Genomic DNA, 6694 nt, shown 5'->3' with positions numbered 1-6694 from the left:
CTGTACACAAGTGCGTGTCAAAAACATCTGAGCGGAAGTTAGGTGTTCCGAATAATGACATTGAGCACTATGCACTCTCCTCCAGTCTGGAAAACAATTCCGCACAGGCAATTTAATAGACAATAGATAACAGGTGCAGGAGTAGGCCATTCTGCCCTTCGAGCCAGCACCACCATTCATTATGATCATGGCTGAACATCCACAATCTGTATCCTGTTCCTGCCTTATCCCCATAACCCTTGATTCCACTATCCTTAAGAGCTCTATCCAACTCTTTATTGAAAGAACACCTCCTGCTGTCTCCGGTTCTTCATTCCGTTGACTTCAAATCTTCACAGAATTCAACAGACCTTGTTACATATTCATTTCCTCATTTTTGTTCAGATCACCGTGTGCATAGTGTGACAGTGGGAGTGCACTTGCCCCACAACCCAGGGGTCAGACCATAGTCTTGGAACCGTACTGTGTTATTTATCATTTTACCAACACCAAGGAGAAAAAATCTGCTGCTCTGCATAATTTACCCAATTCAATTATTCATAAGGTCATAGCTGCTCAAGCATCTGTGACGAGGTGGCCGAGAGGTTAAGGCGATGGACTGCTAATCCATTGTGCTCTGCACGCGTGGCTTCGAATCCCACTCTCGTCGCTGTCATCAGCGGCATTTTGGTGGTGCTGTTTTCAGATGATCACAGCTGTCATATTGAAACTGGAACGCTAATGGTCAGTTTATACGCATTTACACTATTACAAAATTTCAAAGAATGGTCTGAGCCTGTTGACTAAACTGTATTGAAATGTAGGTTGCATTGGATAATGAAAGGGAGCGCGGTTTCCTTTTGCAAATCAAGTTGCTGTGAACGTTTTTTCGTATGAAAGACATCCAGGAAAATCAAATAACGAGAGCTGCGAAGTGCATGTTTATGCAAAGGAATTCTTAATGAACGTTTTGTCAGATGAAATCTGAAGGAGATTGAATAGAAGTAATTCATCATGGTGAGAAGAGCACAGCGAGACAGCACAAAATGATAGCGATATTTCAAAGGGGCAGGGCGTGGGTGTAGGGGCACTGAGAACTGGCTGTAAATGCACAGTGGAGAATTGCCAATGTGGGTGCCGTGCATGGGCACGGAAAGACTTACACATTGGTCTCGCCCTCGCCCCTTGCTCTCGCCGTTGATGAATGCTTGACATAAGGCACAGATAAACACAAGAAGTGGGAAGCAAGCTCGCTCTCGTTATGCATACACTGGATGCATCACATTGAACTATGAACAACTGGAGAAATCAGCATGTTACCTTTAGGGAGGGAAACTAAACTGTGGATCAATAACCGCAGATTCATGCAACATTAACATGAAAAATAATTTAAAATGTAGGGTGTAGGTTTGCTTGCTCAGCTGTAGCTTTGATATCCAGACGTTTCATTACTTGGCTAGGTAACATCATCATCAGTGGCGACCTCCAAGTGAAGCGAATCTGTTGTCTCCTGCTTTCTATTTTTATCTTTGTCCTCGATGGGGTTCCTGGGGTTTGTAGTGATGTCATTTCCTGTTCGTTTTCTGAGGGGTTGATAGATGGCATCTCGATCTATGTGTTTGTTTATGGCGTTGTGGTTGGAGTGCCAGGCCTCTATGAATTCTCGGGCGTGTCTTTGATTAGCCTGTCGCAGGAGAGATGTGTTGTCCCAGTCGAAATGGTGGTATTTTTAATCCGTGTGTAGGGCTACGAGGGAGAGAAGGTCGTGTCTTTTTTTGGCTAGCATGGAATTTTGTCGATGACGTTGGTTTTGTCTGTGGATTGTTCTGGTTCTTTTAAGTTTGTTAGTTTTTTGTTTGAGAGTGTTGGTGGGTTTGTGTGCTACTAGGATTCCGAGGGGTCTTAGTAGTCTGGCTGTCATGTCTGAAACTTCTTTGATGTATGGTAAGGTGCTTACAGTTTCTGGCTGTGTTTGGTCTGCTTGTCGTGGTTTGTTCTTGAGGAATGTGTGGACTGTATTTTTTTAGGTATCTGTTCTTCTCGAATACATTGTAAAGGTGGTTTTCCTCTGTTTTCCGAAGTTCGTCTGTGCTGCAGTGTGTGGAGGCTCGTTGGAATACTGTTCTGACGCAGCTTCGTTTGTGTATGATGGGATGGTTACTGGTGTAGTTAAGTATTTGGTCAGTGTTTGTCGCTTTTGTGTATGCAAAGGTTTGTAGTTCTCTGTTGTCCTTTCTTTCTACTGTGTCCTTCAGGAATGCGAGTTTGTTGTCGGTTATTTCCTCCTTGGTGAACTTTATGCCTGTGAGAGTGTTGTTGATGATGTTAAATGTCTTTACTATCTTGTTTCGTTTTGTGATGACAAAGGTGTCATCTGCGTAGCGGACCCAGATTTTGGTTTGATTGTTGCGAGGGCTGTTTGTTCTAGTCTTTGCATTACCGCTTCTGCTATGAATCCTGAGAGCGGAGATCCCATGGGTGTGCCATTGGTTTGTTTGTAGACTATGTTGTTGAAAGTGAAGTGGGTGGTGAGGTACAGGTCCACAAGCTTCATGATGTTTTCGTTGGTCATGTGATTAATGGTGGTTGGTGTGTGTGATGGTCGCTTCTAAAAGTGTGTTTCCTTTGCCAGGTCGATGTTGATGAAGGTGAACAGTGCTATTATGTCGAATGAGACCATTGCTTCCCCTTCCTCTACTTTGGTGTTTTTGATGATTTTTAGGAATTCCTGGGTGGAGTTGATGGAGTGCTGTGACTCTTCTATGAGGTATTTCAGTCTTGCGTGTAGTTCTTTGTCCAGTCTGTAAGTTGGTGTTCCGGGTAATGAGACTATGGGTCTGAGGGGGCTCCTGGTTTATGGATTTTTGGTAGACCAGTTCGACTTGGCCAACACGTTGATACTGGGACAGTCTAAACAAAGACATGCTCGAGAATTCCCGTGGCCTGGCACTCCAACAACAATGCCATAAACAAACACATCTATCAACCCCGCAGAAAACAAACCGGAAATGACATCACCAGAAACCCAGGAACCCCATCCAGGAGAAAGGTATAAATAGAAAGCAAGAGACAACAGCTTCGCTTCACTTGGAGATCGCCACTGATGATCTTACCTAGCCAGGTAATGAAACGTCTGGATATCAAACCTACAGCTCAGCGAGCAAACCTACACCTTAAACTTCAACCTGAGCTACAAACCTTCACAAACCTTGCGATTTAAAGTGTCTTTATACGCATATCATAAATAGACTTTTCGTTATAATATCCGTCTGGTTGAAAGAAGAAGACATCACATTTCAAGATAGATGACAACGTTACCAATTTTGTTTTGAAATTGAGATTTATTTGATCATTTTACACAGTGAACAAGTTCATTTTAAAAAATGCAAACCACAATCTCTCACCTGGAATAAAAGTGTGATTTCAATATAAACATTGTCCTTGCTAACTCGCAGTTACTCAACATGAAAAATAGGATGTAATGTTTATTAAGCATAGATCAATTAGCACCATTATCTTACTTCGGATTGACTGCAGTATGCACATGCTAAATAAGGTTTAAGAAAGAATGACTTTTGGAAATAATGATTCGGTGGTGACTAAAAATAATATTAGCTTCTCATGATGTGGATATTCCACCAATGGCTCCAGAGGTGGAAATGTTCAGTGGGCAGTATTACTATGATGGTATGGACGTATGTGAGCTGCCAGGGATGGGAGCTCCCACTTCATCTGGAGCAGCGTCTTTTGACGTGGACCAGGGAGCATTGTAGCATCATTCTAGGAGTTCCAACCACACCCGGAGCAGCTTCCATTGACATGGAGCAGCAGGGAGCATTGGCACATCCGAATGCAAGATCTAACCTTATTTGGAGCAGCTTCAGTTGGCCTGGAGCAGGGAGCTTTGGGAGATCATTCTGGGAGCTCCACTCTCACCTGGAGCAGCTTTTAATGACATGTAGCAGCAAGTAGCATTGGGACATCAGAGTGATAGATCCAACCTCAACTGGACCACTTCTATTGACATGGAGGAGGGAACATTGGGACATCAGACTGGGAGCTCCAACCTCACAAGGATCAGCGTTTAATGACATTTAGCAGCTGGGCGCATTGGGACATCAGAGTGGTAGGTCTAACCTGAACTGCTCCACTTCGACTGACATGGAGCAGGGAACATTATGACATCAGACTGGGCGCTCCAACTTCAAGTAGAACCGCTTCTATTGACATGGAGCAGCAAAGAGCATTGGAACGTCAGGTTGGGAGCTCCAACATCACCTGGATCAGCTTGCATTTACATGGAAGAGGAGGGAGGATTGGGACGTTAGGCTGGGGGAAAGGATATTCAACTATTTTAATCTAAAGTAAAATATGTTTCAACACCTCAGATGTTAATTGATTTACGAAGAATCTTTCCCGGGAAAATAATTAATTCTTCAGATAATAAAGACAAGTCCTGAAAATATTCAACTCAGGAAAACGCATTGGTACAGAGAGAAATGGGAGTGATGTTTCATGTCTTTGTCCTTTCATTTCTGGCAGTCTCTGCACTGGATTACATCACCGGAAGGACGTTTTCACTCATTTCCAGCAAATACGGACAGGTCATTAACGTAATCTAAAGCTGAAAATTAACGGGAATATGCGATGTTATGATTAGGCTGGAGTTTACTTCAAATTTTGGTGAAAACGTAGCAAAGTCAGTTGCAATTTCCAAGATCAGCAGTGACCTCATTGATTGGCTGATCAGATTGTGAATGGTCGTTTTTCTGAGGACAATTTGAAGTGAATCAATGATGTTGATTATCTTTGTTTTTTGTTCGCCTTGTGACTGTTACTGCTATTGCTCATGTCCTTGTTAACACCACAGCTCTGCAGCGTGTAAAACCTCAGCTGTGCATCTGGCCAGTGGCACAACCATTCGTATAGCTGGCAACGCATGAGGCGGTTGTAAGTTCAACTTTTACTTTGCGCAAGCGCATTATGGCGATTCATCACACATCCAACCTACTCATTTTGTTATGGTTAGGTGGGTAATATTTGAAATTTTCATCTCCACGAACGAAAATTCTTTCACTGTCTTCGATCAGTTAAACATTGCCAAGAGCTATCAGAGTAAAAATCACACAGCACCAGATTGTATTGAACAGACATATTTGGAAGCACCAGTGTTCCATGCACTGTTTCTTCATCATGTGTTTGTCACCTCTTGGAATCTAAAATTTCTTTGTGTGATTATTAAATGTGTCCACCCCAGTCCAACACCAACACCTACAAGTCATGGGGACCGTCGACACCACGAACGGTCGGTTAAAGTCCAGATGATCTTCCAAAAGATCGCGCATATTGACGTACACACCAAGTTTCTGCAGAAAAACACCCACCTGATGAAGGAGCGACTCTCCAAAAGCTAGTGCTTCCAAATAAACCTGCTGGGCTCTGCCCTGATATTGTGTAATTTTTAACTTTGTCTACTCAACTCAAACACTGGCACTTCCATATCATAGACAACGTCAGTTATGTCCCACCGTTGTCAGAGAAGGCAATCTTGGAATAGCCCAAGACATTGCTCATGGGTACGTTTCGTTTTCAAAACCAACGCAATCAATCGCTGCAGCTTCTATTGATAAAAAGCACAGAAAAGAAATAGCTGAGACTCAGTTTTGACAATATTTTGAAACACTTTGGGAAGTGGAATCAGAGGAGAATGAAGGATTAACTGTCCGACTGTGCAGAGAGAGGGAAGGCACTTTTCCCTTCTTTGAAGAGCTGGGGTATTGACTGATCAAAGGCATGGTAAAGCTGCGCTCTCTGCATCAGGATCAAGAAGTCCTGATTTCCTGAACGGTAATGAAACCCAGGCCACTCAGTTAAAGCGCTGAATACTAACCACTAGACCACCAGGGATGAGGGCAGAAACAGTTGCACCGTTTCTTCATAACACAGTTTTTGGAATTATATCACTGCAGATATGTTTACCCTCAAAAATGATTGAATTATCGAGTGTTTACAGCACAGAAATGGGTCCCTTCATCTCACTTCCCAGCACTTGGTCTGTAACCTTGTAAACTCTGACGTTTCACCTGAATGCTAATTTCTCTGTAACGTTTTAATCTCGTAAAACACAATAAATGGGATTAAAATTTGAGATGGGAACTGAAGCCCATTTTTACCCATAGACCGAAGCACGCAGACACATTTCCCCAAGTGTGACACAGGCCTCGGGAGAAAACAAGCAGAAAGTAAGATTTCACCGACTTGTCTGATGTTGTCCCATTTCAGAGTTCAACACCAATGTCTGGTTCCAGCAAAGAAAGGAAGTATTCAGCCCCTCCCGTCCCAGTGTTCCTTGCCCATTTGAGTGGAAGCAGCGGCTGAGTAAAAACGAACCCGGAAGACTACAGCTAAGGTATGACAGTTTGTTTTAAAATTACTTACCTTCACAGAAAGAGCGGGAGCAGCAGAGGAAATGATAGCTACCAGAGGGGCAGCCGGAAAGGAAAGCAGTGAGTATACAAATCAGGAAGGCGGCTAAACCTGAGATTCTACACCGGTATATCCCCCACCCACCCTCCTTTCTAACCTCCTTAACTACACTGTTCTTTTTTAAAGTAAGGATTTTCTATTTCTTTACCAGTGACTGGTTAAAAATTTACCTTGTTTGTATAAACATATATTAATTCTTTATTAGGGAAAGACTATAGCAGAGAGGTAT

General features: G+C 43.0%; 1 non-coding gene across 1 annotated transcript; it reads left to right on the top strand.

The window, feature by feature from the left end:
* Nucleotides 1–567: 567 nt before the first annotated feature.
* On the top strand, nt 568–649 carry trnas-gcu (transfer RNA serine (anticodon GCU)). Its single transcript has one exon. It is a non-coding gene; the product is annotated as a tRNA-Ser (tRNA).
* The last annotated feature ends 6045 nt before the right edge of the window (nt 650–6694 follow it).

Source organism: Chiloscyllium punctatum, chromosome 18 (assembly GCF_047496795.1).
Source record: "Chiloscyllium punctatum isolate Juve2018m chromosome 18, sChiPun1.3, whole genome shotgun sequence".
Classification (NCBI taxonomy): Eukaryota; Metazoa; Chordata; class Chondrichthyes; order Orectolobiformes; family Hemiscylliidae; genus Chiloscyllium; species Chiloscyllium punctatum.
The sequence above is the reverse complement of the archived record's forward strand: the minus strand, read 5'-3'. Positions and strand labels throughout refer to the sequence as shown.